The sequence below is a fragment of the Trichomycterus rosablanca genome, chromosome 25 (genome assembly GCF_030014385.1).
Source record: "Trichomycterus rosablanca isolate fTriRos1 chromosome 25, fTriRos1.hap1, whole genome shotgun sequence".
Classification (NCBI taxonomy): Eukaryota; Metazoa; Chordata; class Actinopteri; order Siluriformes; family Trichomycteridae; genus Trichomycterus; species Trichomycterus rosablanca.
The window spans coordinates 3715701-3731146 of record NC_086012.1 but is presented as its reverse complement, the minus strand read 5'-3'; the positions used below and the strand labels follow the sequence as shown (position 1 = coordinate 3731146).

Here is a 15446-nt window from a genome sequence, read left to right as displayed (position 1 = left end):
ATCCATATTACAAACATACTTATTTATTCAGGCTTTTGATTGTTCTCTGTAACCTAAGCATCTGGGGTCAGTGCAGCCTGGTGCTCCGATTGTCTATCCCACCTGCTGGCCCAATTTTATATGATTTGTTCATATGATTGTTGGTCATCTAGCCTTTTTTCTGCCTTTTTCTGACTTCTAAGACAGAGACAAAGATTTGCTGTCATATATAAGAGCTGATAACCTGAGAGAGAACTATGCTGTCCCTTTTAGTTGTGCTGATACAATATTAGTTAGTGTTGATACAATGAACAACATTGTATTCAGTTTGAAAAAATGCCAGACTCTTGAGGAAAACTAAACATAAGAGAGATTAGAATAAGATTACAACCTAATTTAGGAATTTGCATACATACCCCACATCCCCAACAGTGATAACTATGACATCAGTATAGGGCAGAGTTTTCAAACCAAGTTGGCAGCAAAGCGCCCTCTAGTGGTCATACAGTGCTGTCAACTACAACTTTTGAATTTGGGGCAAAAATTAATGCACTTCTTTGTTCAGTTTTTTTTGTTTTAATATCACAATATAAGGCAATAATTCTTCAAATATTATTCAAAGATCAAGCAAGGATGTTATAGTAGTAAAAAAATTTTCCAATATAGAGTACTGGGAATGCTTTTGCCATACCTGCCAGGCAAAGTGAATGCGGGAACTGGATGGACTTTAGGATGGTAGGATCACAGTCCACGTCAAAGATGGGCCCAGCGAACTTCCACGAGTCGCGAAGGTAAGCACCAAACTTGCTCCAGGAAAGGATGCGGTAGCGGATCCGGACCCTCTGTGACACCTCAAAGACCAGCCCTGTCTCTGAGCACTCATATACTCCCTCGTCCTCCAGCATCAGCCTGGCACAGAACACAATCAGAGGTGTATGAAAGGAACGACGGAAATGTGTTAATTAACCCTGAACTAAAATGGGTTTCTGGGTCAAATTTCATAAACATCAGTTATAGTGCTAATAGCTAATGTTAAGACACCAAAGGATGGAAGCACAGAGGTTTTGGAGCCAGATTTATGCACAGTTTAAAAGCTGTTCATTCATTAATTAAATTATTTATTTATTAGTTTGTTATGTAATAGGATTCTAGTTGCTTACACAGAGCCTTGACCTCAACCCCACTGAACACCCAATATAATTTGGGACTTATTAAAAAGATGATATGGAGTCAGACCTTCTCGGATGGTAGCAATATTTTCATAGAGAAGACTAACTGGAGTAAACTAGTATGGATTAAAAAAAACAAACACCAAATAATAAAGAAACAAAGATGGATCATGATATACTTACTGCCATCGATTTTCACAGATCTCTTTTGGTCTGACAATCTGATGGATTGGTCTCTGTAAGAGAAATATAGCTTGCTTTAAAGTCATGGACATTTAAAACCAGCAATTTAATTTAAATTGCAAAATGTGTTGAATCAATTTTCTAAATATTCAAATGAGAGATTGTTTGTTCAATTATACAATACACATTACTCACAAACCAGGTTAAACCACAATAACCACATAATAGCTTGGTGATTACGCTTGGTCACTGGCACAGATTTCATAATAATAAATGTTTTATGCACTTACTTACCTGAAGAGCTTCACATTTTGTACACAAGGGCTGCTTGTCTTCACCTAATAGCATATAAAACAAAATACTGTCAGAAGCTCTAAATTACTACTAAATTAACTGCACTGGAAACAAAACAAACACCAACAGCAAGAGGTACAAAGAATTAACAACAATAATCATTACATGTGGGTGCACAACTAATCACGACACCAATCTGTACCCCTTAAGGCATATATTGTCAGAGGTTTACAGTCTTACCATCAATTGAATTCCCTTCCCTTGAATTCCTAGTAAAACAGCATTGACCCCGACGTGATTTGAACACGCAACCTTCTGATCTGGAGTCAGACGCGCTACCGTTGCGCCACGAGGTCATGTTTAATGACCTCCAACCAAGGCTATAACAGGAGGCTATTTTTGAACATTTTGGAATGTGTATTTAACACCCCACAGCATCAAAACCCATGCCAATGTAAAGCTCACTCGACTGTCGACAATGTTATTCACGTTACAGCAAATTTTATGTCAACTTTAATTGTCAAATAAAAACACAAACTTATGTTAATTAGTGCTTTGCAAAATATACTGTATGACATGGGATAAAAACAAGCAAACTGGCTGTTTAGATGCTTTAACTGTTGTTTAGAAATTAGTAAAACATCTTTCACTAACTAAATAGATTCCAGTACGAATTGATAATTACCGGGGCCACTTACGGTGGCAGAAGTCATCAGAAAATTAGGCCCTGACCCCGACGTGATTTGAACACACAACCTTCTGACCTGGAGTCAGACGCGCTACCATTGCGCCACGAGGTCCTAGGGGAAACCGACAAAGGCTATATATAAAATTCTAAATTCGTTAATGCAAAGCTATTCTATAGAAACTTCTAGAACTCCAGTATTAACTGATCATTCGGATTTTAGACATTTGAACAATTTTGGAAACATTAGGTTTTAAAATGTTTCAAAATTATTGAAGTTGCCTGATAAAAACCTGCACGGGTGGCTGTGATGTTTGTACGTGGTAATGCAATGATCTTCTATAGAAACTGAACTAAATCGATTTCCGTAAGAACTGATAATTAGCGAGGCCACTTAAGCACCTACCGACAGAAGTCATTAGAAAAGGAGACACTGACCTCGACGTGATTTGAACACGCAACCTTCTGATCTGGAGTCAGACGCGCTACCGTTGCGCCACGAGGTCATGTTTAATGACCTCCAACCAAGGCTATAACAGGAGGCTATAACGTTTAGAACATTTTGGAATGTGTATTTAACACCCCACAGCATCTAAACCCATGCCAATGTAAAGCTCACTCGACTGTCGACAATGTTATTCACGTTACAACAAATTTTATGTCAACTTTAATTGTCAAATAAAAACACAAACTTATGTTAATTAGTGCTTTGCAAAATATACTGTATGACATGGGATAAAAACAAGCAAACTGGCTGTTTAGATGCTTTAACTGTTGTTTATAAATTAGTAAAACATCTTTTACTAACTAAATCGATTCCAGTACGAATTGATAATTACAGGGGCCACTTACGCACGCACCGACAGAAGTCATCAGAAAATAAAGCACTGACCCCGACGTGATTTGAACACGCAACCTTCTGATCTGGAGTCAGACGCGCTACCGTTGCGCCACAAGGTCTATATATAAAGGCTATATATAAAATTCTAAATTCGGTAATGCAAAGCTATTCTATAGAAACTTCTATAGAACTCCAGTATTAATTGATCATTCGGATTTTAGACATTTGGACAATTATGGAAACATTAGGTTTTAAAATGTTTAAAAATTATTAAAGTTGTCTGATAAAAACCTGCACGGGTGGCTGTGATGTTTGTACGTGATAATGCAATGATCTTCTATAGAAACTGAACTAAATAGATTCCCGTAAAAACTGATAATCAGCGAGGCCACTTAAGCACCTACCGACAGAAGTCATCAGAAAAGGAGACACTGACCCCGACGTGATTTGAACACGCAACCTTCTGATCTGGAGTCAGACGCGCTACCGTTGCGCCACAATATGGTCGTGTAGATGCCTAAATATTATTTTTAATTAGGTTTTTAAATGTTTTAAAATTATGAAGTTGCCCTAAGAAGTACTGCACGGGTGGCTGTCAGACGCGCTGCCGTTGCGCCTCTGTAACGCTGTGAGTTTCTCAGTCAGATGGATGCACTTTCCTCTGCACTTGGCAACCCTGTTGCGCGTCGTGTCAGTGGACCACGGTGTTTTTTATTATAGCAAACGCATGTTCGGCTGTATGAATATTACATTTTATTACTAATCTGATTACATTTTACATGCACAACTTAAGTGTAAAATAATAAAAGAATTACTTTTACAAAATGTTTCTGTAGTCACAGTAATAATGTTAGTTAGTGCCGCATGAATGGCACAGATATTATTGTGTGAATTATATTTCGTTCAAGAAGCTCTTAAACATGTTCTGTGTGCTCCTAAAACTGTTCAAACATTTATGAATTGTTAGAAAGGTTTGTTAGAAGGCTGTTTTAAAAAAGCGGAAATTCGTGAGCATTTCTAATAAATACAAGACCTCGTGGCGCAACGGTAGCGCGTCTGACTCCAGATCAGAAGGTTGCGTGTTCAAATCACGTCGGGGTCAATGTCTCCTTTTCTAATTACTTCTGTCCATCAGTGCATTTACATCTAAGTTAAGTGGATACCAACAATTATTAATTCATACTAGAATCGATTTCTATCAAAGATCTTTGCATCACCACGTACAAACATCACCGCCATCCGTGCAGAACTTTATCAGGCACCTTCTTCAATCTAAAATTCAATACTTACCTGTTTACATTTTTAAAGATGTTTTACTTATTAAACCAACATTTAAAGCATCCAAACAGCCATATTGCTTGTTTTGTTTTTATTTGACAATTCACATTTTTCTTCATTGTCAAAAACACTGTCAACGGTCGAGTGAGCTTTACATTGCCATGGGTTTAGATGCTTGTTTGTCACCTAAAATGTCAGGGAGTGTTTAATACAAGTTCCAAAATTGTCTTAATGTCTTAATTTCGAATCAAACATGCGAATGCATACTTTTTTTGCAACAGAATTTAATGTTTTCTGTTATAGCCTTGGTTGGAAAGCACTGCACAGGACCTCGTGGCGCAATGGCGCGTCTGACTCCAGATCAGAAGGTTGCGTGTTCAAATCCCGTCGGGGTCAGTGCTTCCTTTTCTGACGACTCTGTTGCTCGGTGCGTTTACATCCAAGTATGTGGACATGCATGAATTATCAATTCACACACTTATCAGTTTCTATAGAGGATCTTTGCATTACCACGTTCAAACATCACAGCCACACGTGCAGTATTTTATCAGGCACCTTTTTCAACCCTGACTTAAATACTTTAAAACATTTTAAAACCTGTTTATATTCATTTATAACATTTCAAGCATCTAAACAGCTATATGGATTGTTTTTACCACGTCATATATTTTATAATGCACTAATGAACAAAAGTTTGTGTTTTTATTTAACAATCAAAGTTGGCATAAAATTTGGCCAAATTGTCAAAAATTTGCTGTAACATGATTAACACTGTCAACAGTCGAGTGAGCTTTACATTGCCATGGGTTTAGATGCTCATTTGTCACCTAAAATGTCAGGGAGTGTTTAATATAAGTTCCAAATTTGTCTAAATGTCTAAATTACAAATCAAACATGCTAATCCATAATTTTGGCTAAACAGCTGCATGTAGGACCTCGTGGCGCAATGGTAGCGCGTCTGACTCCAGATCAGAAGGTTGTGTGTTCAAATCACGTCGGGGTCAATGCTTCTTTTTCTGATGACTTCTGTCAATCAATGCGTTTACATCTAAGTATGTGGCCTTGCATGAATTCTCAATTCATACTGGAATCGACTTATCAGTTTCGCTCGTTTGTCACCAAAAATGCTGTGGAGTGTTTAATACAATTTCCAAACTTGTCTAAATGTCTAAATATCAAATCAAACATGCTAATCCATAATTTTGGCTAAGTTTTGCACTTTCTGTTATAGCCTTGTTAGAAATCCACAGACAGGACCTCGTGGCGCAACGGTAGCGCGTCTGACTCCAGATCAGAAGGTTGCGTGTTCAAATCACGTCGTGGTCAGAGCCTCCTTTTCTGATTACTTCTGTCAATCGATACGTTTACATTACAAGTGTGTGGACTTGCATGAATTATCAATTCATACTGAAATCGATTTAATTCAGTTCTATCAGAGATCTTTGCGTCCCCACACACACATCACAACCACCACTGCGGTTTTTTTTTATGAGGCACCTGAAATCCAGCAAGCTATGACCGATTTATGCACTGTGAGCAAACAGAAGTGGGTAATAGCCTGCAATACAATCTATGCAATAAATGTTGTTGTCTGATCATTCAATCCAGACCTTGTTACTTTTCAAATGTTTTAAAACCTGTTTATATTTTGAAAGCATCTGAACAGCCATATTGCTGGTCTAGTAAATCTAATCCTATATAAAGGGTCACTGTAACTTCACCAGCTATACCTGAATAAACTTTTGACTTCTGCTGTATTTTGGTGGTTATTAAGAAGTTTGGCCTTTTAATCTGCTTCCTCTTTGTTTTAAATCCAGTGTATTCAGGGTGAAGTTATTTATAGAAGAAAAGATAATTACCATTTTTCATGTCATTACTAGGGTCTGGGGATGAATCTGAAAGGAAAAAACAACAACACCCATTTACTGATACATTGATACAATACATGAGCAAAATAAAAAGGTACCAAGGTAATAAATCAATTATTTAAAGGAAATTTTCAAGCTCTATAAGCTGCAGGGAGCCCTGACATCAGCCCCACTGAACGGCTTCAGAATAAACTGGGACATCAATTCAGGCTTGACCAGCATCAGTGCCAAAAACAAATGTTCTCTGAATGAGCACAAATTCCCACAGACAGTCCAACAAGCATATGGTCAGGTGTCCATGTACTTTCGGTCATATAGTGTAAACGACTCATGATTAAAGAAAGTGCAAAACTGAAAGGTGGTTGATTGTATTCTTACCTTGATTGACTCCATCTGTCAGTAGAAAAGAAAGAGACATGTACTGTATGTTAATCTTTGGGCAAACGTACATTAAAATATTACTACACTTACTTAGCTTCCAGGTATGTACATTCATTGATTATTTAATTAGCTGCACCTTCAATAAACATTAACTTTACAGGTATACAGTTTCAGGATGTAGCCGTTTCTGTACACTGTCACCCCTCCGTACCCCATTTATCAACTGAAAGGAGCCTCCATGACCTGATGATGCTTGGGTGTTGGGTGTTGGATCACTCTAGTCTAACATTAACATGATAATGACATGGTAGTATGTGGTGTTCTGATTTAAGTGTAGGAGGTGCAGCAGTGTTGTTGGGAACATACCAACCTCTTTATTAGAAACACACACACACTCTGTTATCACTGACCTTAAAATGAAACGAATGGAATGACCATTTAAAAAAAGCAGTAGTGCTGATGACCTTCAAAACAGCTGCACCCCAAATACAACACAAGGCGCTGTGGCTTAGTTGGTTAAAGCGCCTGTCTAGTAAACAGGAGATCCTGGGTTCGAATCCCAGCAGTGCCTCTTCATTGATGTCCTTGAGATAGTCTTGTTTGTTTAATCAGATGTTGTTCACCAACCCTTTCTAAACATGGTCAGCTTCAGCAAATCATGAAAATAAAAATAGGATAAATGTAACTTAAGCTATGATTCGGTTTCGAGGTGGTCAGGTGGTGAACAGGAGTAGCACACTAGCCCACCAACTAAACCACAAGACCATACTTCCATAAAATTAATCTTATAAGAATTAAAATAGTAAAAGCAAACAATTAAAATGTCTTGTCTGCCATAAATTTTGTTGTATGTTCCCGTCTCCTTATTTCCAGTGTACAGTCATTGGAAGGACTTATCACAAGGCGCTGTGGCTTAGTTGGTTAAAGAGCCTGTCTAGTAAACAGGAGATCATGGACTCGAATCCCAGCAGTATCTTGTCTGTCATTGTATTTGTTGAAGTCCTTGGAAAAGTCTTGTTTGTTTAACAATCAAACATTGTTCACCAGCCGTTTCTACACACAATCAGCTACAACAAACCAATGAAATCAATCTAAGATTTGATCTCCCACTGCTGAAGGTCACTTAATGTTATAAATGTATAAATTAGGGTTAGATATTTTCTATTTTCTGCTACATTTTATTTGTTTTCTTTTGTTTCTGTTCTCGTCACTACTTCCATCAAAACTGCAACCTCATGGCGCTGTGGCTAAGTTGGTTAAAGCGCCTGTCTAGTAAACAGGAGATCCTGGGTTCGAATCCCAGCAGTGCCTTTTCCTCAATTTATGTGTTTTGCTGAGAGTGATCAGGATAAAGAGGACAATTACTAACTGTCATTACATGGACAGTCCTGACCAGACTTCTGGTCCTTGCTGCCTAAAATCATCACCATAACCTCAATATGTGATATTTCATCACGGCAGCTATTTTTCTTAGTGTACATTCTAGTTTGTTTAAATGAGTGATGGACTAAACAGAGTTCCTGGTATTTTATTTTCTTCAAGATGCTCTGGTAAACTTTCTCAGATCTTTGCTTTTCTAGGTGTAGATCACTAATCACTGAATATTTTTGGTATTGAAATACATCAGGCCTGAGAGACCATCAAACAAACAAGACGAGCAAAACACACAGTCAGTGCATCCTGACCTGAATCGCCTTCCTTTTCCTCCTTCTCCTCTTCCTCCTCCTCAGCTTCTGAGACCTCATCTGATGAAGAATCTGTATTGTCTGTGAGTGAGAAAGATAAAGACTCATAATTCTTTATTTTCAATTTGACCAATTAAAATATTTGCTGATAAGCTGTGGTGGTGGTGCAGAGGAGTAGCACGCTGGCCCACCAAGCCACAACCCCGTGTGCGAGCACCCCAAACCCTGCTTAACACCTTATCCATGAAAAACACATGGCGCTGTGGCTTAGTTGGTTAAAGCGCCTGTCTAGTAAACAGGAGATCCTGGGTTCGAATCCCAGCAGTGCCTTAGTCATAGAAAAAGGATACTTTTATATCAAAGGATGCCAACAATAGGATAATAGTTGTAACAAACAATAACCCACATGCATTTGTATGTATAACTTTAATTCTTTCACAGTCAGTGTTGGACCACACAACTGGAACACAAAAAATGAATCCCAGTGTCTTGTCTTTCATTGTACAGTATTTGTTGAAGTCCTTCAAAACCTACCATAAGCTGCTTGCTCTAGTTTCCCCTAACGGACACATGGCGCTGTGCCTTAGTTGGTTAAAGCGCCTGTCTAGTAAACAGGAGATCCTGGGTTCGAATCCCAGCAGTGCCTTGGTCACAGAGAAAAGATGCTCTTATATTAAAAGATGCCAACAATAAAGTGATAGCTGGAGTTCCTTGATATTTGTAGTTACTACATGACCATTTACTAGCTCTGATCTGAATCTGAGACGAGCTTTTAATTCTGTATTAATCATCCAACTGAGGTATCTAAATCACTTAAAAAATTCAGGGTTGTGTAAATACTATTGGCCTCACACTCTTTTTGCCTTATAATCACATGGCGCTGTGGCTTAGTTGGTTAAAGCGCCTGTCTAGTAAACAGGAGCTCCTGGGTTTGAATCCCAGCAGTGCCTTGTATTACTTTCCATTAGTTGGAAGTTCTTGGAAACTCTTTGTTTAATCAAACATTGTTCACCAGCCGTTTCCAAACCCGATCAGCTTCAGCAAATCATGCAAACAAAAATGGAATGAACGTAACTTAAGCTGGGATTTTATTTGAATGTGCAGATGAGTAGCACACTGGCCCACCAACTAAACCACAACCCCTCGTGCTAGCAACCCAACACTCCATGAACCCAGTAGACACATGGCGCTGTGGCTTAGTTGGTTAAAGCGCCTGTCTAGTAAACAGGAGATCCTGGGTTCGAATCCCAGCAGTGCCTTGCCTTCCATTCCCTTTGTTGAAATCCTTGGAACTTCTTGTTTAACAATCAAACAAAGACTGTTCACCAACCGTTTCCAAACCTGTTCAGCTTCAGCTATTCTAAAAATAGAATAAACGCAACTTCAGCCACAACCCTTTTGCCAGCTCCTAGCTCCCTTTCCTTATTACACTCATTGTACGTCACAACGACAAGGTGCTGTGGCTTAGTTGGTTAAAGCGCCTATCTAGTAAACAGGAGATCCTGGGTTCGAATCCCAGCAGTGCCTTGGTGATGGAAAAATGACTCTTTTATATTTTGAGCTCAACTTTCATAAGAGAAATAAAATCCAAAGGACTGACAACAACTGAAGAATTTGAAATTAAATTTGATTGCACAACTGTTACCCACCTGAGCTACTGGTCCCAGTATCAGCCAGACTGCCTGTGTGTGAAAACAAGAAATATATCAGTAAAAATATTATATAATCAAATAACATTAAATCATCTGGGGACCCTTGATTATATCTATTTTACAAATTAAAAATGACCACAGTCCTGGTATCTGTGCTTTGATTAAAGCTGTTTTAAATGACACCTGTCTAAGAATTCTGCTTTGACTTACCCATGTGGACTATCCAGTATTCCTAAAATGATATTCTTGTTTATATAAATATAAGTATGCGGACACCACTCCTAATAACTAAGCTCTGGTATTTTAAAACTCTCTCCAGCATGTCCAGTTCTAGCATGTCTGTAAAGACGAGGTCTGACAAGAAGAAACCAGCTCAACATCATTAAACACTTTTGGGATGAATTTGCTCATCCAACATTAGTGCCTGATCTCAGAAACAGGCAAAAATGTCCACATTCAGAAGAAAGGAGGCTGTTATTGCTGCAACAAGGTATTAAATTTAAGGTCCAACAAGATCGTCTTTTGACCATACAGCGCATCTGATTATTTGGTGAGTCCACACTGTTTGCTGAGAAAGCTGGTATCTGGCGCTGTGGCTTAGTTGGTTAAAGCGCCTGTCTAGTAAACAGGAGATCCTGGGTTCGAATCCCAGCAGTGCCTTTTCTTTCCAAGTTCTAGGAAATTTTTGTTTAATCAAACACTGTTCAAACCCGATCAGCTTCAGCAAATCATGCAAACAAAAATGGAATAAACGTAACTTAAGCTGGGATTTTATTTAAAGGTGCAGAGGAGTAGCACACTGGCCCACCAATTAAGCCACAGCCCCTTGTGCTAGTGCCACAAACCCCCCCTTTCCTGCTTACACTCCATGAGCCTCAAGGACACAAGGTGCTGTGGCTTAGTTGGTTAAAGTGCCTGTCTAGTAAACAGGAGATCCTGGGTTCGAATCCCAGCAGTGCCTTGGTCAGGGAGAAATGATGCTTTTATATTAAAAGATGCCAACAATAAAATGATAGCTGGAGTTTCTTGATATTGTAGATTTAGTAGCTCTGGTCTGAATGTGAGATGAGCTTTTGACCGTATAGAGCATCTGATTTTTATTAAGTCCAAATCGTTAGACCATTCAGTTTGCATTTCAATGCCGTCAGGCTGTGAGGAACATCTTGACATCCAGCCGTAACGGGAGGCATGTGATTATCTTTGAAGATGCTTCAGCACTTCAGTCCTGAGAGGTATGAAGTGCAGTAATTATCACAAAACTAACATGAGAACAAGTGGTAGACATCTGAAGGACATCAGGAAGCGCCTGACTGAAGTAATAAATAAGGTTACAGCGCCCTCTGGTGGAGAGACTGAGATACAGACGGCTTACCTTTCAGATCTGATGCAGGAATTTCTCCATTTCTGCGAATAAAAACACAGAGAAAATTACTATTAACATAAATTAACATAGATCCTGCAGGATAAATGGAACAGTTTGAGACTGTTCCAGCATCAATGTGGCCTGTGCACAAAGCCAGGTCAATAAAACCATGGTTTAACAAGTTTGGTGTGGAGGACCTCTGGTGTCCTGCACAGAGCCTTGACATCAAATTATCATTTGACTGAATGGGCACAGATTCCCACAGACACTCCAACATCTTGTCTTCTCAAAAGAGTGGAAGAGCAGTAGATTAGGGGGCATTTACACACACCCCAGTTGTTGATTTGCTCCAGTGTTTGAGCGTGTTTATCTTTAAGATTCCTTACTGTGCATCATTCACTGTCCTGTAAGATCCTGACCAGACTGTCATTCCCTGCTGCAGAAACGTATCTTCAAGAAATGGTACCACAACCACCAGAGTTCATGTTCAACAAAGCATTCATTCTAACTATGGACACTTCTAGTTTTAGTTTTAGACTCTTAAAATTGGGGATTTGTGAGCTCTTTTTAATAGCAAAATCTGGCCAAAACTATGTGGTCAGCTCTTTTAATTATTAAGTTCAGATGTTTCAGCTATATTCATAGCTGACAGGTATATAATTCTATAAATTACATGCTTCCAACTTTGTGGCAACAGTTAAGGATGTTTCCAGTTTACAGTTTCCAGAGAACATAAAGTTAAAACCGTCTGCAATAGCAATGGAAACTAAGAAAGGCTTTCCAGTTTTCCCATGTGAATGGTTATAAAACGACAGCGATGATAAAATGATCTTAGTAAATCCAAAACGCAACAATTGCCTCCACACAAACACATTTTACAATGCAGATCGGTGAGGACGGGTTTAAAGAGACCCTATTTTCTCCTTGTAAATGACTCACTAACTCACTTTGAACATTGATGAAGGTGCTAAAACAGATGTGCAGCTGCTCGTTTGTCAAAAAACAATAGACATCCCTGGATGTCATTCATTTAAATGAAAACTAGCAATGCACAATGACTTTCTGATTAAAGCTATTTTTAAAGCTACGGTGTGACAGATTTCTTTGTTAAAGCTTAATAAGTGGCTGAAGAAGAAATGTCTTGTACACACACTATATGGTAAAACGTATTTAGACACTCCCTTGAATTACTGAGTTGATATCAATTACATTAAATTATTTACATTACAACCAATGTCAGTTATTTACATAAGCAAATCATATGGTTCCAACGCAGTGGTTTGGCAAATGCCTTTTCTGTTTTTTTTCTGACACCCTTTGCACAAAGAGATACTAAAGACAGTTGGTTTGCAGGAACACCACTGGCCTGCACAAAGCCCTGATCTCAAATGCACTTAAAACCTTTGGGATGAATTAAAACATTGATGGCGAGCCAGGGCGTTGCAGTGCATGACCTTGCAAATGCTCTTATGACTAAATGGGTAATTGCTGAAGTTCCTTTTTCCATTCTTGTTTAATGTAACACTCCGTCTTCGTTGTTGTATATTGCTCTTTTTAATGTGCCACCTGCTACTGTATAAGACAGTGGCAGCACTGGGCAGCTCCTTCAGCGACAGGCTTCTCCACCTGCATTGCTTGAAGGAAAGATATCGCAGCTCCTTTCCTTCCTTCTGCTGTCAGACTTTATAACCGGTACGGCCCCCAAGCACAGACAATCATCACCATCACAGTAACTTAAATGGTTTCACATCTGCACTCATTTAATATAAACCTGAACCATGCAATACCTGTGCAATACCTGTTGTACTTTGTGCAATACATCTTATAAAACAGTGCAATATTTATTTAACTTTTTAAAGACTGTTTATAATTTTTTTTTATATATCTTTTTAAATATCCTTACAGTTCTATTTTTTAATATGCAGTATGTGTAAACACTATTCTTGAAAGCTGCTGCAATGTTGCAAATTTCCCCGTGGGATAATACAAGGCTATCTTATCTTATCTTATCTTATCTTATCTTATCTTATCTTTTCAAAGAGAAACAAGTCTAGAACAAAGCAAGCCGTGTTACACTCTTCACACCCCGATATTCACACACTTTTCTTGCACTGTCATTTTACACAAAAACAGGAAATGGGGGAGTTCCCAGCCCATTCATTCTGGGCACTCTGCCCCAGTTTTAAACCAAACGCAGCTGCAGCACAACACTCAGGCTGAAGATGTACAAACATAACATAGCAAGCTAACATTATATTTAATTACACTAAATTATAAATAAAAGCCTAAGAATTTTGCCTATCATATTAAATACAAATACAAAGTTCCCAGGACTTAGACTCAAATAGGAGAAACATTAATGCCCATGGTTTTAAAACATGGGGATGTTCAATGAGCTTATAAAAGTGTCCACATACTTTTAACTTATAGTAGTGTAGGTTGCAGTGTCCAGATTACTGCAGTGTTTCGATTATTTTAACATGCAAACTCCACACAGAATTTTATTAATATAAGGAAAATGGTATACAGTAATAAAAAACCTATATCAAAGGTTGTGACTCAATTAGGTAAATAAGTAAATGTGTCTTACAGATCACATGGGTTTTAAACGTGCTGTCTGACATGTCTATACATGCCAAGAAACCACAAGCCTGTGAAAACCACAGAACAGGTTTGACTTGTAGCAAAAGTGGGTCACGCATGTGTGTTTCATATTTTTGGATGATCCTTATTAAAAAATATAAACAACAACTATGATTCACAGCAGGATCTTCATCCTAAACCCTAATAGGCTTGCTATTATTAGTTCATACAGTCTAATGGCTGCTGTTCAGACAGGTTTCTGCATAAACTACACTAATTGGTCAAAAATATGTGGACCTCCCTCCTAATTACTGTATTGTAATTACACCCATTGCTGACATATAAACAGGTTTTTAATATTAAGGTAGCAGATAATTGTGTTCGGTTTGTCATGTCTTGTCACTACACGTCTTGTCGTCACTTTGTGATGGTTGGCTGCACAGCTTTCTCCAGTGCCCTCTTGTGCTGTTTTCAGCTTAGCTTATTCTTGGTCTTCTGAGTCTTCTGAGTCCTGTCATAACACTGCCTTCAATATTGTCACATGTAACTTGCTGTTCAGTAGCTCCTTTTCTGTTCTGGGTATCTCGTACACCTGCTCAGTGCTGATCATCTTCCTCTATGTGATATTCAGTTCTCAAAAGCCTGAATGTGTCTTTCTTCCTCTTTCTTTAATATAGTCTTAGTAACCTGACCTCAACCGCACCAAAAATGTAGGATAAATTAGAAAGATGACAGAATGCAGTCTTCTGGGCCATCAGTCATCATGAATTTGCACAAATCTTTTAGAAGGCCCTTCCTGAAGAGTCAAAGTAAGTGTAGTGTCCACTTACTTTTGGTCATATGGTTTTTGTATGTGAGTAAAACAGGATGGGTTGAGGAAGAAAGCGTGTGCCAGGATGGGTGGATGGCAACATGCCAGGCATTTGTTGTCACTACAGACAGTGAGTCAGGCTTTTGTAGGCTGTCCCTAATCTGTACTGTTCAAGGAGGATAAAGACAAAGGCAAATGAGCCATAAAGATAAGCAAACACACACTGTAGCCCAAATCCGGGTATTTCCATACAGACACAAACATGGCATCAGTGAATTAGTGGGTAAAGGCTGGCACTAGTGAAAAGAAAAAAGTGTCAGATCATTGAAAAACAGCAAAATGTTTCTATTTTTTGTGGTAAGATGTAGATAGTTTATAATCTAACCTTCTTCCATTGCTTTATGGTCCAGTTCTGATACACATGTGCCCATTGTAGGCACTTTCAGTGGTAGACCGGAGTAAGCATGTACACTGGAGCGGTCAGCTGAAATACACTGTGTGTTCTAACATCCTTCAATCATAACCAGTTTATTCTGCAGTAGCATCTCTGTGGGATCAGACCAGACGGGCTCCCATCAGTGAGCCTAGGCTGTACACTACCATGTTGTCCTTTCTAGGGCTGTAGTCTAGCTATCACAATCTGGCTTTTGTCAAAGTTGTTCATATTATTACAT

At 38.7% G+C, this 15446-nt stretch overlaps 17 non-coding genes across 17 annotated transcripts; 12 read left to right on the top strand and 5 right to left on the bottom strand.

The window, feature by feature from the left end:
- Positions 1 to 1909: 1909 nt before the first annotated feature.
- Positions 1910 to 1981, bottom strand: trnaw-cca (transfer RNA tryptophan (anticodon CCA)). Its single transcript has one exon. It is a non-coding gene; the product is annotated as a tRNA-Trp (tRNA).
- A 372-nt stretch (positions 1982 to 2353) lies between these two features.
- On the bottom strand, positions 2354 to 2425 carry trnaw-cca (transfer RNA tryptophan (anticodon CCA)). Its single transcript has one exon. It is a non-coding gene; the product is annotated as a tRNA-Trp (tRNA).
- A 319-nt stretch (positions 2426 to 2744) lies between these two features.
- trnaw-cca (transfer RNA tryptophan (anticodon CCA)) lies at positions 2745 to 2816 on the bottom strand. Its single transcript has one exon. It is a non-coding gene; the product is annotated as a tRNA-Trp (tRNA).
- A 382-nt stretch (positions 2817 to 3198) lies between these two features.
- trnaw-cca (transfer RNA tryptophan (anticodon CCA)) lies at positions 3199 to 3270 on the bottom strand. The gene has a single exon. It is a non-coding gene; the product is annotated as a tRNA-Trp (tRNA).
- A 313-nt stretch (positions 3271 to 3583) lies between these two features.
- On the bottom strand, positions 3584 to 3658 carry trnaw-cca (transfer RNA tryptophan (anticodon CCA)). Its single transcript has one exon. It is a non-coding gene; the product is annotated as a tRNA-Trp (tRNA).
- Positions 3659 to 4181: 523 nt separating this feature from the next.
- Positions 4182 to 4253, top strand: trnaw-cca (transfer RNA tryptophan (anticodon CCA)). The gene has a single exon. It is a non-coding gene; the product is annotated as a tRNA-Trp (tRNA).
- Positions 4254 to 5361: 1108 nt separating this feature from the next.
- Positions 5362 to 5433, top strand: trnaw-cca (transfer RNA tryptophan (anticodon CCA)). Its single transcript has one exon. It is a non-coding gene; the product is annotated as a tRNA-Trp (tRNA).
- Positions 5434 to 5683: 250 nt separating this feature from the next.
- On the top strand, positions 5684 to 5755 carry trnaw-cca (transfer RNA tryptophan (anticodon CCA)). Its single transcript has one exon. It is a non-coding gene; the product is annotated as a tRNA-Trp (tRNA).
- A 1420-nt stretch (positions 5756 to 7175) lies between these two features.
- Positions 7176 to 7249, top strand: trnat-agu (transfer RNA threonine (anticodon AGU)). The gene has a single exon. It is a non-coding gene; the product is annotated as a tRNA-Thr (tRNA).
- Positions 7250 to 7915: 666 nt separating this feature from the next.
- On the top strand, positions 7916 to 7989 carry trnat-agu (transfer RNA threonine (anticodon AGU)). Its single transcript has one exon. It is a non-coding gene; the product is annotated as a tRNA-Thr (tRNA).
- Positions 7990 to 8619: 630 nt separating this feature from the next.
- On the top strand, positions 8620 to 8693 carry trnat-agu (transfer RNA threonine (anticodon AGU)). Its single transcript has one exon. It is a non-coding gene; the product is annotated as a tRNA-Thr (tRNA).
- Positions 8694 to 8935: 242 nt separating this feature from the next.
- On the top strand, positions 8936 to 9009 carry trnat-agu (transfer RNA threonine (anticodon AGU)). Its single transcript has one exon. It is a non-coding gene; the product is annotated as a tRNA-Thr (tRNA).
- Positions 9010 to 9239: 230 nt separating this feature from the next.
- On the top strand, positions 9240 to 9313 carry trnat-agu (transfer RNA threonine (anticodon AGU)). The gene has a single exon. It is a non-coding gene; the product is annotated as a tRNA-Thr (tRNA).
- A 235-nt stretch (positions 9314 to 9548) lies between these two features.
- On the top strand, positions 9549 to 9622 carry trnat-agu (transfer RNA threonine (anticodon AGU)). Its single transcript has one exon. It is a non-coding gene; the product is annotated as a tRNA-Thr (tRNA).
- A 194-nt stretch (positions 9623 to 9816) lies between these two features.
- Positions 9817 to 9890, top strand: trnat-agu (transfer RNA threonine (anticodon AGU)). Its single transcript has one exon. It is a non-coding gene; the product is annotated as a tRNA-Thr (tRNA).
- Positions 9891 to 10601: 711 nt separating this feature from the next.
- On the top strand, positions 10602 to 10675 carry trnat-agu (transfer RNA threonine (anticodon AGU)). The gene has a single exon. It is a non-coding gene; the product is annotated as a tRNA-Thr (tRNA).
- Positions 10676 to 10902: 227 nt separating this feature from the next.
- trnat-agu (transfer RNA threonine (anticodon AGU)) lies at positions 10903 to 10976 on the top strand. The gene has a single exon. It is a non-coding gene; the product is annotated as a tRNA-Thr (tRNA).
- The last annotated feature ends 4470 nt before the right edge of the window (positions 10977 to 15446 follow it).